The following is a 20,404-nucleotide window of genomic DNA, read 5'->3' on the forward strand; positions in this document are numbered from 1 at the left end:
ACTCTTCTAAAGTTTGCCCTATTAGGAGCCAAACCTATTAAATCTTTTACAAAAATTCATGTTAAGAACAGATCCTGTTAAGGACCACCCAGTTAAGGGATTGACTATAATGCCCTATTAGAAGCAATACCCTGTGAAGAGTAACCTTTGTAAAGGATTTAGAATCCAAACTAATGAATCACCTTGTTAGAGGATTTGAATAACACCAAGCTTGTTAGAGCTTACCCGGTTAGGGGATTTAACTGTTGTAATTGCTAGAAAACAATAGGAGTTTGTTGATATGTTTGAGTAGCACTTCACTTGCTTGTTCAGATCCTTTTCATGCTCCTATCTGCCTTTACTTAGACTGCAGATACATCATCTAGTTCAACAATCACACACTCACTTCAACTTTGCCAACACATAAAATAAAACAACTCATCGACCTTATATACAAATCATCTAGGTCAGTACAACAACAAAAACTTAATTCTCATAGATATTACAAACAGATTGGTTCAGGTATGACCGTTGGATTACATAACAATCTCTACACTTCATTCCAAAAAGTCTCAACTGCTCCTTGATTACCACTTCATCGAACTTAGTATCTCATCACGCGCTTTGCATTAGATGCAATATACTTGCTCATTCCTTAGACAAAAATCTTTAACTGAACGCGCCTAGAACTCTTTGAAACTCTCTTCATACATTATGCATATGTGTCATAATCATTTCTGCTCATTACCAAATCATAAGCCAATATAACATATTCACCAAACTTAATCGATTAGGGTTTATCAAAACAATAGGTAGGGTTTACCAGTTCAACTCTCCAAGCTTAGCAATACTGGTTCACTCCACAAACTTACCTACAAGTTACAGTTTCCTTTCACTTAGCTCTTCCTACCGATTACAAGACATTATTACAATAATAGCATTACCGATTAATTGACATAAACGACAACATAACATATCATCAATGAAATCTTCATGCAAATGCCAACACGATGGTATTATCTTTGATGTTGCCTTGTTCATATTGTTGTTGCTCGCTCTCACTAGCCTCATAGATATGTTGTGGTCTGAATTCAAGTGGTCAAGATTTTGAGCCTCACCCCTCCTGAGAAAGGGGTGTGTATGAGTGGATGGTATCTAGCTTAATATGTTCAGTGATATCAGAACAAATATCCCATTCATATTTATTAGAATTGGTTTCAGAACCATTGTCCCAGGTACTCTCACTATATTTGATAGGTATGTTGTATGGGGAGAAAAGATTATTGATGATTAACACTAGTTGGGTAGCTTGCTCTGATTCAGGGCCGTTGCTTGCCTCTACTCTTTGCATTTTTTCATACATTGTTTCCCTTCTAGGAGTAGTAATTTCTTCATGTGGTGGCTCCACCTTGGTTTGATGAAGTTCTTGCACATGATGCACTTTCTTATAAGAGGCTTCCTCACTTTGAATGGCGAGTTCTTCTTGTCATTTCTTGTTGTCTTGATGTTCTTGCACTTTCCTTATTCTTTCTTCTACTTGGTGTAGTGCTTCTTGCCACGAGTCTTCATTATATTTCTTCTTCACTCTCCATTGAGGTTTTTGATAGTTATTTTGCTTTTTCCTACGCGGTACATGTTGCCCATACCCAAATCCTATTTTGTCTCTTGCAAATTGTGAAGGAGGTTGTAGGGGTTCTATAATTCCTTCTTGTCCCTCGCCAATAGGTCCTTTGTTGTTGTATCCCATTCGTTCAAAGATCTAGAACTCGTTTCGATACTATTTTGTTGGTACGACTACTTCTATGGTAGCTTCTCTAACTTCTTCTTCATCTTTGTATAGCCAGCTAAGGATGTCTTTCTCTTCTGATTGATCGACCAGTGTTCCCAGTTGAATAAATTTACTATCAAACTTGGTGATGGGTTGGGTTACCTGATGTCATGATGTAGAAGGTTGTCCATAAGATTTTGGTGACACTAGAAATTTAGATAGACATAAGGGTTCAAAAGAGTACTCCCCCATGCCTTGGTCTTTTATTTTCATCTTTTGTTTGAAGTCTATTGATAGAGAGTTGAGTTCTTCTTGATAATGATTGGATGTTGAGGAAGCTTGGGATTCCCTGTTGTTTGGAACTAGGCTATCTTGAGTTGCCCCCATAGCGTTGTAATACTAAAATGGATTATTATCCGCATATATAGAATTTTTTTGTCCATTGTAGGGAAATTTGATGCATTGATGGTATGTTGAAGGAACTACTTGCATTTCATGTATCCATGTATGGCCCAACAGAATATTGTATGTCAAGTCTATGTCCAAGACTTGGAACATGGTGTCTTTTTGTATTGGTCCTACCTAAATAGGTAGTATGATAGTTCCTTCGGATGATCTCTCTTCATCATCATAGGCTTCGATGGTGATTTTCTTTTTTGAATCAGTAGACTGCTCGTAGAAGCCCAATGTAGGGATAAGTTTTAAAGTACATTTATTGAGACCAGATCCTCCATCTATTAACACTCTTTTCACTCGATCTTTATAGACTAAGAATTCAATATGAAGCGGGGTGTTGTGTGAATAACTCAAGAAGACATCATCATTTTAAAAAAATGATATGTTATGCGGCCCCGTCATATGGGCCACCATGGCTTGGAATCGATCGATATCCAGATCATTTGGACTGTTTATTTTGATAAGTGCTTGTTCCAAGATATCCTTGTGTTTAGGTGAAAGTTTGAGTAACTCAAGTATAGATATTTGAGCAAGAGTTCTCCATAGTTGATCAACCAAGTAATATTGAGTCTTGGGGAGAGTTGTCGATGTGTTGCCTTTCAAGACATAGTTTTGTGCTCTGGTTGTCACATTTATCGACACATGTTCTTGTTTGTTCTTGATCTTTATGAAATTTTCTTGATTGTGATATGTCGATATGTGATTGATGGTGTTCTCATTTATGTGATTAATATGAGCTCCCTTGGTGTTGTTTGATGTTGATGCTCCTCCCTTGTCGTAATTTGAAAGAGGATTTTTGAAGGCTTCATGGTCCCCATTTGTTTTGTGAACATCAACTGTTAAATCTCCCATGTCGATCATGTCTTGAACAATTTTCTTTAGCCTCATGCAATCATTTGTGTTATGTCCTTTGTTCCGATGAAAATCACAATAATGTGAATCATTCCACCAAGGTGGTTTGACCTGGGGTTCAAAGTTGCTTGTGGCTGGTAATGTGAAGATCTTATTCTCCAAGAGTTCCTGAAACATTGATTCTAAGGTTTGTCCTAATGGCGTATATATGTGTCGATATGCAAAAGTATTGGTGTTGCCTCTCTAGTTTGTGTTTCTTCCTTGATGATTTATGTTGGTGTTCGATGTTGAAGTCCCTTGATTGGTATTTCATGGATAAGTGTTAGCTCTTTAATTAGCACATTTTTTATCATTAGGGGATGGTGGATTGCTTGATAAAGTCAACACTAGCTGTTTAGACTTCACATTGTTAGCATCAACTACTCCATCATTAACAATGTTTTTCTTCTTTGTCCAAAATCTGGATTCGTCTAAAGTGTTGTTATTGTTTTGGTTATTAAAGGTGTGAGTATTTGATGAATTAACACCTTCCTTAAAGAAATTCAATGTCCCCTTTTTGATGCAAGCTTCCTCCACTTGGATTTCATTTTCTATCAATTTGGAAAAAGATGGTATGCATTGGAGTTTGAGTTGATAACTCGTCTCAATATTCAAATTGTCGATGAAGATTTCCATCTTTTCCTTTTTGGGCACATCTCAGGGATATATTGAAACCATGCATCTCCATCATTGTAGAAACACCATAAATGTTTCATTGCTTTTTTGTTTTGTGTTACACACATCCAGCATGGTGATTGCGTGTTGAATGTTATACGAGTATTGTGTTATGAATTTGTTTACCAACTCATCAAATGATCCGTTGGGAGGTGTAAGTTTAGACAACCACTCCATTGTTTGCCCTTCCAAACTTCTTGGGAATAATCTCATTAAGTAAGTGTCATTGTGAGCAAACTCTAAGCTCATTGTACAAAATTCTTGAACGTGATCACGGGGATCACTTTTACCATTCTATTTGTCGTACTTTGGTATATTTGAATTTGGGAGAAAAGATACCATGTTCAATCTCCTATCGAAAGGATATGGACAGATCTCGTCCAAGGAGTATCGTACCATAGTTCCTTGTTGCATGTCCTACATTTGTCTTTGCAGTGTTTGGAGTTTTTGTGCAGGAGTAGCCATGGGTGCATTCATTATTTGATGAGGAGCTTCCCCTTGTTTCTTAAGATTGCCTTGATTGCGGGTATGGTCTTGTTCATGGGTGTTGTCTTGGTTGCGTATGTTTTTTGGATTATGTGTCTCTTCTTCTCTTTGTTGTTCTTGATAGGCATAGTTTCTTGACCGTGTTCTTGAAATTCTCTCATCTATATTCCTTAAGTTTTCTATGTCAAAATCCTCAGGAATGTTGACTCCTTTACTAGTTAGCATGAGTAGATATTTTTCCTAATTTGCTTCCATACGTCTTTCCATGAGTTTTTCGAAAGCTTTGTTTTCTTGACATTCTTGGAGAAGTTCTTCGGTGATCTCAGTTTCTCCCATATTTGCATTCTCATCAAAAGGATTGGACAATCTATGACCCATACTCAATTTTGGTTGTGATTATTTTTCTTTGTTTCTATACGATCGAGTGACAACAAGCATTAATATATCTCTATTGTTCCTCTTCTATTGGGGTTCTTGGTGGAGTTGGTGGCTCAGGTTGAGCTTCATTATAAGTGATAAGGAACTTTGGGAGAAAAGGGGATTAATCTTTCCTCCACAATTTAGGCATTGGTTGAAAGCCGCTTTTTGAATGTAGGCCCTACTTCTTAAAGGCTCCCTGTCAAACTCATTTGTTTTCCCTTAGATATACAATCACATGTGACACAATAATGCGCAATGTGATGCAAAGAGTTGATGATTGATATAGAGAAATTTATTCCCTTTAACAAGTGTCATAGAACTAGGTTATCTCTTCTTCAACTTAGTCTCTTAATGAAGAATTTGTCTTCTCAAAATAAGTGGAGTGGTCATACACGAATGATCAAAGGTTCGATGTTGATGTTGATGTTGGATATGAATACTTTGTTTGAATGCTCAATTTTACTTTATCAAGTAGAGATTTAGTTCAATTCGCCTCCATGACAAAGTGTGTCAAATGATGTGGATAAAGTCTCCCGATATGGAAACTTGATTTGACAACTTAAGGACCCAACTAGCTATTGTTTTGATAGGATCCGTTAGATGGTGGAACTTTGATCACTACTCTAATACTCCTTAATTTTGTTGGATGAAGTCTAATATTAAGATAGTTGATGTTTTGAAAAATTGTTCTAAGAGCGCTAAGTTGGTTTTGGAATTTTTCTCACTAATTATCTTCTTCAAAGTTTTGTTGCTGGATTCGCTAAAAGACCCGAAAGGGTATTTGAAACAGCTTATAAAAATTTCCCAAAGTGAATTACAAACTCTATGTTTTTCACTAATTTTGATCATGTGCTAAGACAGAGACCTAATGTGCTAAAGAAAGTTCCCGAAGTGCTACATAATATTTTCTATGCGCTATGCTGCCTATCCTACACGCCAGTTCAGACCCTTTGATAATAACTTTGCTAGATAGATTATGCACTAATATGTCCCTATTACGCACTAATGTTTGATACAAGAGCGCTATAATATGGCTTGAATGCGCTCTAGGATGATGTTTGAATGCACTATAATGATTTTTTTTTTTTTTGAGTAAAAGTGGTAAGCCACTGATATATATATTAATAAGAAACTGATTCAAGAGCTCAATAGGAAAAGAATCAGGAAGAAAACCCTATATCCTTCCTCAAATACAATGAATAAAGAGGGAAAGAGGCTGTGAGAAGAAGCCCCCTGAAGGTACAGAGAGATAGATAGAACCTTCCCATAGAATAAGCCTCTTAGAGGCCAAATTTAGAGTAGTAGGTTGGGGCGAGATCGGAAGAAACCTTAAAAAATGACCCCCACAACCAGTTATCATGAAGACTTGGAAAGTGGAAATCTGGTTGTTGGATCACTGTAGAGCTACCATGATCGGTTACCAGTTGTGTTATAATGGCACTTTGATACCGGTATGTTGTCCTTGTGACCGGTTCATAAAAAATCCTCCATTACTAGTACTCGCCGATAGGCTAAGAAGATGACTCCGCTATCGGTTCTAATATACCAGTGGAAATAAAAGCATAAACTAACGCCAGTAAACAAGGGGCAGTCATTTTTTTTTGGGTCATACCGGTTGCTGTCAGATTTTCCACACATAAAAAAGGAGCATATTCTAAGTAGCAAAAAACAAAGCCAGAATTACTTTACTCATTCATGGTGGCATCCTCCTAGGTCTAAATTTCAGGGGCATCGAAGGTGGGTAGAAAGGAGGTAGTTCATCCCATGGCCTCATCCTACATCGGTGTGTTGAGGTCTAGCACCCTATCTATAGCCCATCCCCTTTCCACAGGTTGCGAAATTGGCAGATAGGGATCAACATTTTCTATTTCTAGGATCACCATGAGAGCCCCAACTTTAATTTTGACTTTGTGCACAATATGGTCATCCAATTGTCTGCCAAATTGTTGCAGGTCATTCTTCACATGGCAAAAGTTTTGTCATTCGAGGGCATGTTTTATTCGGTCATACAACACCATGTAAGCATGGTTGGTTTGAATAAAATGTCGTGGAAAAAGGCCCCCAAGGAGAGCGACCCCTGCCATAGATTATAGTTTACCAGGGCTTCATGGAGTGAGGCCGGTGCAAGCACATCTTGTCTTACCAACTTAAAGAACACTAGTTCAAGCAGAGGAATAGATTGCAAGAGATCCAGAGAATTGGACAAAAAAGAACTGAGAAGTTGATAGGGATAAATAATTCTTTTGGCTTGAGGGGACAAAATCTCCTCACTAATGAAGTCTTTGACAACTCTTCTCAATTGAGGATTGTGCAGAAGAAAAAGTTGGTCGAGGTCCCTGTCATTGATGTGTCCATGAAAAGCCGCTGAAGGTTCTGAAATTTGCACTGAAATCCGGTCGTTCTATGGCATATACTCCCAATGTATTTGCCTGCACCCTACGCAAGAGTCGTTCTCCATATTGCAGAGCACTGAGATACTTCAGAAATTTTTTAAAAACTTCAAAAATTTTTGCTTAGAACTATCTATATAAAAGCAAGTTGGTTTCCATTTATAAACAAAAATTAACATCTCGAAGTGCAATAAATGATCAGACTTGTAGCGTCATAAATTGTACGCACTTGCTAGGGTGGTACAATTTCACACCTAGTTTAGCACCCGCCTTGGCGCATTTTGCATTTTGCATTGCATTTCCCCTTTAGCACTTAATTAATTAAATTAATTAGGTCTAAGGTTCTATTTTATCATCTTCCATATCATAAAGTTGGGCCCTTTTCATTAAAGTGTGCCCCTTTCATTTTATTCTTCCAATACATCATTTAATCTAAAACCCTAATTAGGTCCTATTTTGAACTTGGGGGCTTGATTTCGGGGGTCAAAACATCTCGAAATCACCTGTAACTTCAGGATTCGCTCTAAAATCATCATATCCGATGGCCCTAAAAATTTGGTGAAAAGTTGCCGGGACCATGGCGCTCGAAGTGCACACGGTCTCGAACATTTTTCCTGAAATTTTAGGAGCGAGATCCAATCATAAAATAAAGCTTAACCCCAAGAAATTGGCAGGAGATTCAATCTCTAGGTCGGCCAAAAGTTGAAATTAAGACCTAGGGTTTCATATATAAGAGCTCTCTTTCTTCATTTGAAAGGATCCGGGATTTTGGTTTTCAGGGACCTTCTATGCAGCGAAAGAGAAGATCTTTGAAGACTTCAATAACATTCAACATCCATCCATCAAGCATCCATCAATTTCATTCATCCATTTAGGGCTTTGAAGACATTGAAGAGCAATAGGGGATTACCGACTGAAGATTGGCTTGTACCCCTCCCTTGGGGTTGGGTATGATTTCATGTTGTTTTCATGTCTTTGCATAAGCCTCATTATATCATTTGTATTCATGCTTTAGATCACTTCGCATCTTGATTTGGAGCATTTACATTATCATTTACAAGAAATTAGGGTTTACTTTCTAGGTTGCTCTAGTTTGCTTACTTGCATTTTAGGATCTTGCACACACACAAGGTCTGCACACACAATACTTTTACAATACAACTTGGCTATTCATGGAGGTGGAAATCACCAAAGCGGGGGTTTGACTAAGGCAAAACCCTATATAGCCGCCCACCACACTTTTCAGATATAAGTGCAGATTTCGGGATTCGGACGACGCCGCAAGTTGCAGATCCGAGAAAAGCAGGCCGAGACAGCACTCCACACCAAGTTTCAGAGCAAAAGACCAGGACAGGGGCGTGGGGCGCCCTGGTCCTGCTAGGACAGGGGCACTGGGCGCCCTGGTCCCTCTATCAGATAGCAAGTTTTCAGCATTTTTGACAACTTTCTAGGTTGCAAAACAGCAGTTTTCGGAGCAGTTTCAGGGGCAGAATCAGGACAGTGGCACCGACGCCCCCATCCCAAACATTTTCATTCTGATTTTAACCCCGGGTACGCATTTGCATTCTTGTCTTGTCCTTGTGTTTACAGCTTTCCATTGTTTAAGTTCAATTCTGTGATCTTGTTATTAGTTCATACTTGCATTTTGGGATTAGGACTTGAACTTGCATCATTTTATCTTTCAATTACAACAAAGGAATAGAAATCCTAATAGGTAGCCCGTGGCTCTCTCTTTCACAAAAAGAAGTAGCCAATTGTGTGATACCTCTAGGCTCTTTCGTATTCCACAAGTGTGTGATTGAAAGTGAGATTAGGGCATGCTCGCTTAGTTTCACTTTTTCCCCCACACATTTTGGTGAGCCCAACGTGAACTCCAATCTTCTCTAATTCTGATTTATGTTTTCAAATTTGAGTGTTTATGCTATTTCAAATTCAAATTTGTATTTACAAGTTTTAATTTCTTGCAAGATTAAAAAATTTAGAGGAAATTTTTGCTAAAACCCTAATTTTTCAATTCAAAGTTGAACTTGTGGATAGCTTAATTGGATCAATAATTTCAAATCTGATTTAGGAACTCATTTGAATCGTAAATTTCATTTTCTAAATCTAAATTCTAAGTGCTTTCATTGGTTAAAATTAAACATTTCCTTCTATTTTGCATGTGTTATCATTTGAAAGAGGAAGATTGTTGTCATGATGCATTCATTTCATAGATGTGATAATGGGTTAGCTTCCCTTGTTTCAATTTTTCCTCCTCCTAAAGAAGCTCCCCCCATATATAACAACATTTTAGTGCCTAAAAGAGTTGCTACCAATCCCTTTGAGACTCTCCCATGATCTAAGGATGAAGACTTTAAGAGTGATCTTGACAATTCTCCTAAAATGTGCCCTTCCTATTTAGCTATCCTAGAGGAAGAGAATGATATCATAAACACCTTTCTTAATGTTACTTCACCTTCCCTATATGATGCCTCTCTAAGTGAAAAGGTATTGATGGACATTGACTTATTTTCTCCTAAAGTTGGTCCTTCCAATGGGGGCATGTTAGTGCAACAAGAGGTTATGAACACTTCTTTCAAAGATCTCCTTCCTAAGCATGAATCTTTGGAGAAATATGTTCATGTTCCTCCTAAAAAACACTCCCTTCATGAGGATCCTTTTGTGCAAGAAGATGACATTATCCCTACATTTCCTAGTGATGGCATTTCCTTTTCCAACAAAATTCCCACTAGAGATGATGAATTAATGATAAATGCTTACCCTTCTCCTAAAGTTTGTCTTACCCATAAGCATCCCTTAGAGAAAGAAGATGAAATAATAAGCAATTTCCTTAATTCTCTCTCCCCTAAAGATCATATTGAACATATTTTGAGGAAAGAGGATGATTTTAACACATCTATTGATTCTCTCCCTACTAAGGATGAGGAATTAATAAACAATGTTATCTCCTCTCCCGAAATTGACAATACTTCAAACATTCCTTTCAACAACTTCCCTATTTGGGATGAACCATGAGAAGAAGGTGTAGATTATTCTATATCCCATGAGAGAACCCTAGCCAAAGGGGATGAAATCAAGATTGAAAACTCCCTTGATAGTTTCTCACCTTCCTTGAATCTCAATTATTCTCTCTCTAAAAATAAAGCATCTCCCCCTCCTCAACTTGGTTCTACTCATAAGGATACCCTAGTTCAAAGCAAGATGGTTAACATCTCTTTCAAAGATCTCCCTCTCAAAAGTGAGACTTTAGAGAGTAATGTTGATCCTTCTCCTAGAGATTTTATTCCCCATGTAGATCCTTTGATGATAAAGGATGATATGAGCTTTCCTAGTATTACTCTGCCTACTAGAACATCAATGCCTACCCCTTGTCTCTCTCCTAAAATTGATAAAATTTTAGTGCAAGAGAAGACTATCAATAATTCTTCCAACACTTTTGTTCATTCCTCTAAACCATCCTCAATCAATTTGATATATGTGAATGAAACACCTAACAAACCTCCCTTCACTGTCCAAGGTGCTTGTCCTTCTCAAAATTCTCAACCTTTAAATAAGCCTATCTTAGTGGTTCAAGGTGGTTATGCTAATTGATGCCCTCCTAAATGGCACAATGTTAGTTTAAGATCAAACAACACAAAACACACAAGATGTTAGAGTTAATCAATCAAAAACTAAAACATATGAAGGCATTCCAAAAGAGACACTAAAAGAGACATGCTAAATATATCTAATAAATAGAACAAATGATCATGAGACATCTCCAACTGCCTCTTAGCATGGCCTTAGCTTCTTCTCCCTTGTTCCTCTCCTCTCCAAGTTCCAAAATAGTGTAGCTCTCAGCAGCTTTTTGCACTATGGATGCTTATGGAGGATTGAGATTTATAGAATAGCTCTAAACATGAAATGAAAAGCTATTTTTATGCTAAAATGATGTGTTTTAACCAAAAAGACAATATTTAGTTATGCTATGCTAAATGCTCTCTAAAATGGCTATAGTTTAAATGCTTACAAGTTTTCAAGATCTGGATTATGAAGGAATGGGCTCTATTTATAGGAAAAATGGAGCAATGGATGGCCAGGATTGAAAGGTTTAATCAAGGGCCAAGCTTGAAAGTTGGGGATCCATGTGCACAATTTGCACCAATGAAATGGTGACAAGTGTCAACATAAGATTGGGTTGAGAGAAGAGGTTGGAGGCATTAAATGCCTGAGGAGACCTCATGGTTATCTAGAAGGTAAGGGTCAAGCCTAAATTAGGATTACCCACTGGATTAGGAGTTAATCCAAGGATAAACCTTTGTGCAAATGATTAAGAGATAATCATGGTCAAAGCATTAAATGCTTGATGAGACCCTTGGGTTGGATAGAGGTTGAGTCAAAACAAATGTTTTAACCATGTGGGAGGGTTTGGGTTAACCATTAATGGTTATTGGAGACTTTGTGGATTAAGTGGTTGAAAGTTGGAAGCCTTTAATGGTTTTCAAAGACTTTGGGGTTTTTGGTGGTTGAAGGTTGAAAACCTTCAATGGTTATCCAAGACTTTGGGCCATTTGAGAAGTGACTCCATTTTGCTTAGGAATGTGACAATAATTAGGGGATGGATTAGGCTAATTAGGAAGGGGTTAGAAGAATCTAGAAGGGGATTAGATTTTGCAAGTGGATTTGGTGGGTGAGGGAAAATAGGATTTTATTTAAAATAAAAATTCATTTATTTCAAAATGTGTGCAAGTTGCATTTGTAGGAAAATGCAAGTGGGGGGGGGAGGATAATGATTTAAATAAATGTTTTATTTAATTTATTTAAAAGAGGAAAAGGGAATTTAATTAAATAAATAGATTTTATTTAATTAATTGAATGGAATTTGATTTAATGAATTAATTAAAATAAATTGAATAATTTATTTAATTAATAGAAGAATGTTTGGAGATGAATTAATTAAATATTTATTTAATTAATTGATGGCTAGTGGATTTTTAATTAAATAAATACGAAATATTCATTTAATTAAAATGGACAGATTTATGTGACTACACTAATGATTCTTTTTGCACTCCTAAGAAACCTATTATTACTGTGCAAGGAGGTTACTCTACTAAGAGCCCTTATGAGTATGCTAAGCAACTGACTAGAGAAAGTTATCATGCAGTTGCCCATACCTATAACACAAGAAACAATAGGCAACCTAATCCTCCTCCAGTTATCCCAACTTCACTTCCTCCTTCCCAACCTATTCTCCCTCAAGCTCCACGTATTTCACAAGTTCTTGGTAAGGAATATGATCTCATAGAACAACTTAAAGCTACTCCGGCAAAGATATCCCTTTGGGATTTGATCCAAACTTCTTCCGCTCATCATGGAATGTTACAAGATGCCTTGAAAGATTTGAATGTTCCTCCACCTAATACATCTAGTAATATAGTGTCTTTGGTTAACTCTGTGATGAATCCTAAAGCTTAAATTGTGTTTACTCAAGATGAGTTGCCTACTAGTGAAATTCAACATCAATATGATCCCTTGATGATTGTGGTTATCATAAATGACACTACTATAAGACGAACACTGGTAGATAATGGCTCTGGCCTTAATGTGTGTAGCATTAATCTATTGCATAAGATGAATGTGGATACATCACTTATTGAGCCTGACTCTCGTCCCATTCGAGGCTTTGATAATGTGGCTAAGTCTTCATTAGGTATGATCACCTTACCCATCACAGTGGGACCTGTTACTTTGAATACTCCTATCCATGTTATGTCGGGAAATCTAACATACAACTTGTTATTAGGGAGACCTTGGATTCACAGTATGCAAGCTGTCCCCTCTACATTGCATAGACAAGTTAAATTTATTTATAACAATAAGACATATACCTTGATAGGTGCTACTAATCTTCAGGCTTGTTTGCAAACATCTACTTCCAAAGGGAGTTCTTCTAAATCTTCCTCTCCTAATGATGACTCTTTAAACAAGATACCTATGAACAAATCATCATCCTCTGATAGTCAAAATTCTTTGGGTGAGCCTGAAGTTCCTGAAGAAGATTCTTCTCAACTTGAATCTACACATGAAAAGGCTTTTGATCTCGAGAAGGTTCTCGTAGAAGACGATTGGGGATCTCTTGATTTCAATCCCACCTTCGTAGGTGAGTATAGGGTTCCTCCTAGAGAGCTTAAAATTAAAAAGAAGGAAGAAACTAGAGATCAATCAGTCTTACCTGAACCTATGAGCAATAATTTTGTGGCTGCTTCTCAAACTTCTTCTCCTCACACCTCTAATTCTAAAGAATTTGATTCTTTGTCTTATGATAAACCACCTTTTCTTTCTGAAATGGCTAATCGCTATGGTCATGGTTTTCATATTTTGGCTAAGAGTGGCTATAGTGGAAATGGTTGTGGCGCAAATGAACAAGGAATTAAAGTTCCTTTAGACTATAACATGCATGAATATTCATTTGGACTTGGATATAATCTTTCTAATCCCACCAAAGCATCTAAAAGACCATCTCTCAATGTGAATGCTATATTTAGTAGTGATGATGATCTCACTTCAACTAAATCATCTTCTACTTCTATCAACTCTCATTCCCCTCATAAGGAAATCTTGGCAATGAACAAATCTCTTTATGACTCCCCTCAAATTTCTAATTCCACTTATGAATCTTTATCTCCTATTCATCATAAAGTCCTTTCCCCTAGGGATAAGGCTCTAATAAATTACACTCATCCCTCTTCTAAGATTTCTTGTGACTTTTCTTCTTCAATTTTTATCATTTTATACATGTTTTTGATCTCACTTATGGTTGAGTGTTTAGCATGTCATGTTCAAATACCTCATTCAATCTATCATGTCTGTAAATAACATTACTGGCTATTATGTTGCTCATCATTATGTGACATCGGTAACTCATTTACTGGGGGCTCATTGTCATTCACGATGGTACAATTTCAAGTGCAATCATATTTTTGAAGCAACACACTTTTGGAGTCTAAACACTTGTAAACATTGAGTCCTCATCAACATTGTGTCCTCTTGTCATGAAAAACAGTCAAACAGTCGGATTTGGTCACAACAAAACAACTTCACAGATTGGAAAAATTGCACGAAGTTTACAGAAATGCGTCTGTGTCTGTTTTAACCGCGTCTGGGTCATCTAAGCACGTCTGTGAAGGGCAGAATAGAGTCTGTGTTTTTAGCAGCGTCTGTGTCTAACAGAGAGCCATCTGTGTCTGGGAATCACGTCTGTGAAGTATACAGAAGCGTCTGTGTCAGGAATTGAAAATTTTGACAGTCCAGCAAACAAAGGAAATCGGTTTCGGCATACTTGAGCTTCCTAGGTTGTCTCTTCAGGTTTCATCTAGCATTCAACCTGTTCTAAGGTCTCATACAGTCCATCATTGCTTCACATCTCATTTTACATTCATACTTGTCTAAACTTGGGTCAAAAAGGTCACTTGCTTGTCCTCACTACACTATTTCAACACACTACATACAACTACACTTTGCTAAGTGGTCCCTCATCAAGGTTTCTTACCTTTGGGTCTCATTTGGTCTTACTTAGAGTCAAGGTCAGCTTACCTCATCAAGAGAAACAATCATCTCTTTGGAAGTCACACCTACTCTACTACTTACCTACTTGGTCTTACACTTTGGACATTGCAAGTACACCTCAAGATTCATTTACACCCCATACAACTCTTGGTCTTCCATACTCTTTTCATATTTTTCATCTAGTCTCTCACATCTTGGTCAAACACCTAGTTCATGGTTGAAACCCGCCTTCAAAAATCTAGGAGAATAGCTAAAGAAGCTCAAGAATCCGCAAACATGAGTTCTTATGAGTATGACAATGATTTATTTTATAATCCTGAGCACACTACATTACCAGACATGGATGTTTATAGAAACAATCTAAATGTGGAAAACACAAACACTACAAACAACAATAATGCTACACACAATGACAATGTGGACAACCTTTCAATACTATCAGCAGACATAGAAGAATCCATAATGAATCCTCATTTCAATAGATTGGTTGAAGAGATAATGAGAAGGGGTCGCCAATACTTCTTGCACATGATGGCACAAAGTGGAGCTAAAATACCTCATGACTTTGACATGTCCCAACTTATGGAAAGTCGACCCTCGCAACAAACTCAATCCAACATGGATCAAAGGAGACCAAATAGTGGAGGAAATAGAGGACCGAATATGATGCCTGAGTCACCATCAGTTTTGCTTCAAAAACCAGAAATCCCACATACTCAAGCTCAAACATATGATACTTACCTTCGAAGACCATCATGGAAGCCTTATGTAGATAGATATGCTCAATCACATGCTCAAGGTATGGATCAATCAAAACAAGTGGATACTCAAAGGCATCCTCAAAATTTGGACACAAGGAAACCTCATGTCAAAATTGGGGGCAACACAATGGAAAATGAAATGCCTATTGAATATGGTATATATGCACAAAATAGATATGGGGTTCCTCAACATGAAGTTATGCCAAGTGCTCCATATATGCCGCATCAATATAGACCTCCATATGGACATGTCTACGATCAGTATCATCCATACATGCAACAAGCTCCTCCTCAAATTGGTGTCTCAAACATGGGATATGCTACAAGAAATAGATCGCCACCTAAGAATGATTTGGAGCAACAAATTAGAGATCTACAAAAGAAAATGGAGGACATGAGTACATCCAAACCAACATACACTATGAGAGATATATGTCCTTATCCATTTGATAAGAGCATCCCAATGCCTCCATTTCCTGCACACTTTGTGACACCAAAATTTGACAAGTATAGAGGAAAAGGAGACCCCAAAGCACACATAAGACAATTCTTCATAGCTTGCATTGAGGTAGCGGTAGAAGAAACATACTTGATGAGATTGTTCCCACAGAGCTTAGGCGATCAAGCTATGGAATGGTTTTCTCAACTACCTCCTGGTATTAAGTCATGGGGCGACTTAGCAGAGGCATTTATTCAGCATTTCTCTTACAATATAGAAACAGATGTCTCGGTCACTACCTTGTGCAATACGAAACAAAAGGAAGGAGAATCTTTCGCAACATTTTTACAAAGATGGAGAAATTTAGCTAGCAGATGCTCTTGCGAAATCCCACAGAAACAAATGGTAGAAATGTTCACTCAAAACGTTAATAGGGACATTGGATATGATCTCAGGAAAGCTTGTTTGTCCACATTCAAGGATGTTATTGAAAAGGGCTTAGCCACAGAAAAGGTCTTAATTGAACAAGGAGTCATCAAGATATTCAAGGAAAACAAAGATGACTTTAAAGGAAAAGACAAGCCAAGATTTTGGAATAAGAACAAGAACACAGTTAATGATGGTGTTGTTGATGCCAATACAGTAAGACCCAAGTTCATCTTTTCTGGATCAAGTTCTACAAACAATCAAGTGAACACTCAAACAACTTCTAGACCACGAAGGAAGTACACTCCATTGGGAGAACCACTTGAATCAGTATTCAAAAAGCTTGTGGCAAACAAAGTGATCACAGTTCCAGATTTTCCTCCATATGAACCAAAGGTCAAACCTAATTGGTGGAATGATGATGAGTATTGTGAATTTCATAAGAGAAAGGGTCATAAAACAGGTAATTGCCATCGATTGAAGAACATTGTGCAAGATCTCATTGATAGAGGTGATATTGAGATTGAGGGACATTCATCTAATCAAGAACATGAGATGTTTAAGGAACCATTCCCAAAGCATGACAAAGGAAAAGGCAAAGTCACAGATGATCAAGCCAATTATGCTAGAGAACCTTATAATTATGATTCTACTATCAACCACATCTCAATGGACAATCATATCTCTACTATTACTATCAAGAACAAAAATATTGAGAATCCTCCTCAGCGACCTAAGATTGTCCTAAGAGGTGTTGGATCTTCGTCCGAATCTACCTCTGAATGTCATGTTACAACCCGTCGAGGTAAGATTACGTTGCCAGGTGCCTCTACTAAAAACACCACTTCTTCATCTATCAAGCCTGAGTATGACCTTGTAGAACAGTTAGGGAAGACACCCGCGCTCATCTCCATCCTTGAGCTGCTACGCATATCCCCCACTCATAAGGCTATCCTTGACAAAATCTTGAGAGACACTGCCTTTCCTACTGATCTAAACATGGACCAGTTTCAAGCCATGGTGGGATGCATTTCCATTCTGCATTCCCTTACGTTCACAGAAGCCGATGATGCCTCCGTAAGTCAGCCTCATAATGCACCTTTACATGTTGAAGCCTTCATACACAAACATCGAATAAAGCGAGTCCTGATAGATGGAGGAGCAGGTCTAAACATTTGTACATTGAGCACCATTAAACAATTGGGATATTCTGACAAGGCTGTGAATTCTACAAATCAAATCACTATCAAGGCCTATGATGATGAAGAGCGCTCGTCCAAGGGCACAGTCACCTTACCGCTAATAATTGGGCCAGTCACAAAAGATGTGGTTTGTCAAGTCCTAGAGCTAGATCTCACATATAACATATTGCTAGGACGTCCTTGGATTCATGAAATGAGGGCAGTCCCATCGACATATCATCAATGCATTAAGTTTCCTCATAATGGAGTCGAGGTAACAGTCAACGGTGATCCAAATCCATTCATATATTGCAATAACTTGAGATCACATACTGAGACCATCATTCCCAGTAATCGTGAGGCTACTCCTTCTTCGGCAAACATTGATCCTGAGTCATTGAAACCTTTGACATCAAGACAAGGTGAACTTAAAGGCAAATTTCAAGACAAAGGCATGGGAGAATACACTTTGAATCAGACCATGTTTTTACGACAAGTCATGAGTTCTCCAAAAGAATATGGAAGGCCACATCCTAACAAGCAAATCTCCATCATGATACTCAAATGGGATCCTACTACCTTTCAAAGATGGGGTGAACTAGAAGAGGAAAATTTATACAAAATGCTTTACAAAGACATTGAAGAGGACACACATGATCAGATTAATATACCCTGTGAGAACTATGGCAAAGGCTTCAAGATTCTACAAAGATTCGGGTATGATGGAAAAAGCCCTCTTGGGTTACGCAAAGAAGGCGTCATGGAGCCCTTACAACCTGAATTAACTATAAGAAGAGAACGTTCAAAGGGACTTGGTTTTCTGACTTCCAAGACCCATATTAAAAGAACAGAAAGGACCTCACAAAATCAAAGTTGCCAAAGTTCAACAAGAGGATTACTATTCCACAGATTCCAATGAATGGGAATGGGGTTCAGACAAATCCTCTAGTGACTATGAGCTCACCGAGACATTCAGAGAGCCAGATGAACCCACAGAAGAAGAGGAATTTTACAAAAAGTTCAGAGTTGGTCAAGAAACAACTCATAGGGATTTCCCACAGTCTTTATTTCAAGATCTTAGGTCGAAATCACATAGGATGAGGACACCTGTCCCGGAAGGTGCTACTAGTGATGACAATTTGGATTCGCTCACGATCGAAACTGATGAGGAAAGTGCCATCGATGACCTCAACGATTGCCTCGATATACCCGAATATAACCACATCTTCACTATTAGCCCTGCAAACTCTGAAAACATTAAAGGCCTTCCCCTTGTTCATCCCCAACTCATTGACTGGGATTATGAAGGATCAGCACAATTTGATACATTTCAAAATGATGAAGCTATTATCGACTATCTTGGCATACGAGATGATCTTCCCCCTAGAGACCACAAAGCAGGATACATCATAGAACTCAACAACATGGCATACTTTGGTGAGGGTGTGGGACCTTCCAGTCACAAAAATGTGAAAATAAGAACAAAACAAGGATCTTATGGCGAAAACCACACTGTGGCGCTATCTGATCCCAAAAAAGTAAAAAGAAAGGACGTATCTGAAGGCGAAAACCTCTCTGAGGCACACGAAGATGGAAGGCTCGACATTCTCCTAGCATCATATGAGGAAAAGTCATCCATGTTGGTAGAGGAGACTATCAAGACAAACATTGGTACAGAAGAGGTTCCACATAACATATTCCTGGCTTAATCATTGACAGAGTCCGAAAGGGCAAAATTCATAAGCTTCTTCAAGGAACGACAAATCAACTTTGCATGGTCATACGCAGATATGCCTAGACTAGATCCGGATTTGGTAATGCATCATTTGACAGTCAAACTGGGGGCAAAGCCAGTGAAACAAAAATTAAGGAAAATGCATCCGCAAGTGGCATTACTAGTTAAAGCAGAGCTGGAGAAATTATTGGATGTTGGATTCATACGCCCAATTGATTATCCTGAATGGATCTCCAATTTAGTACCTGTTTGTAAACCATATCGCAGCATCAGAATATGTACAGATTTCAGAGACATCAACAATGCTGGTCCAAAAGATGACTTCCCATTACCAAATATCGACTTGATCGTTGATCTCACAGTAGGTCACGAAATGTTATCTTTAATGGACAGATTCTCTGGTTATAATCAAATCAGGATTGCACCTGAGGATCAACATAAAACATCATTCACTTGTCCATGGGGAACTTTCTGTTGGAATGTCATGCCCTTTGGGCTGAAAAATGCAGGTGCTACGTATCAAAGAGCAATGACCACTATCTTTCATGATCTCATGCACATAACCGTGGAAGATTATGTTGATGATCTCTTGGGAAAATCAATAGACAGAGATACACATTTGGACATACTTTCAGTCGTCTTTGATCGGTTGGAAAAATACAAGGTCAGATTAAACCCCAAGAAATGTGTCTTTGGAGTAACCTCCAGGAAGCTCCTAGGATTCATTGTGTCTAAAAGAGGAATTGAAGCTGATCCAGCAAAAGTCAAGGCTATCTTGGACATGCTGCCACCCAGAAATATCAGTCAACTTCGATCCTTACAAGGGAGACTCCAGTCTATACGAAGATTCATAGCACAACTTGCAGATAAGTGTAATCCTTTCCAGCACCTGCTACATAAAAACATCAAGTTCAAATGGGATGAGAACTGTCAACAAGCTTTTCAGACACTCAAAGACTATCTTTTGAATCCGCCAGTTTTGATGCCACCAATTCCAGATCAGCCTTTGCTACTATACATATCAGCTACTCCAACAGCACTGGGGGCACTCCTAGCACAACAAATAGCTGATGGCAAGGAAAAAGCAGTATACTATATCAGTCGCACATTGGTGGGATATGAGCTAAACGAAACACCAATCGAGCGTGCATGTCTCGCTGTGGTCTTTGCTTCACAGAAATTATGACATTATATGCTCACTCACAAAATTAAGTTGATTGCAAGAATTGATCCACTAAAATATCTTCTC

The sequence above is a fragment of the Cryptomeria japonica genome, chromosome 10 (assembly GCF_030272615.1).
Source record: "Cryptomeria japonica chromosome 10, Sugi_1.0, whole genome shotgun sequence".
In the NCBI taxonomy this organism is placed as follows: domain Eukaryota; kingdom Viridiplantae; phylum Streptophyta; class Pinopsida; order Cupressales; family Cupressaceae; genus Cryptomeria; species Cryptomeria japonica.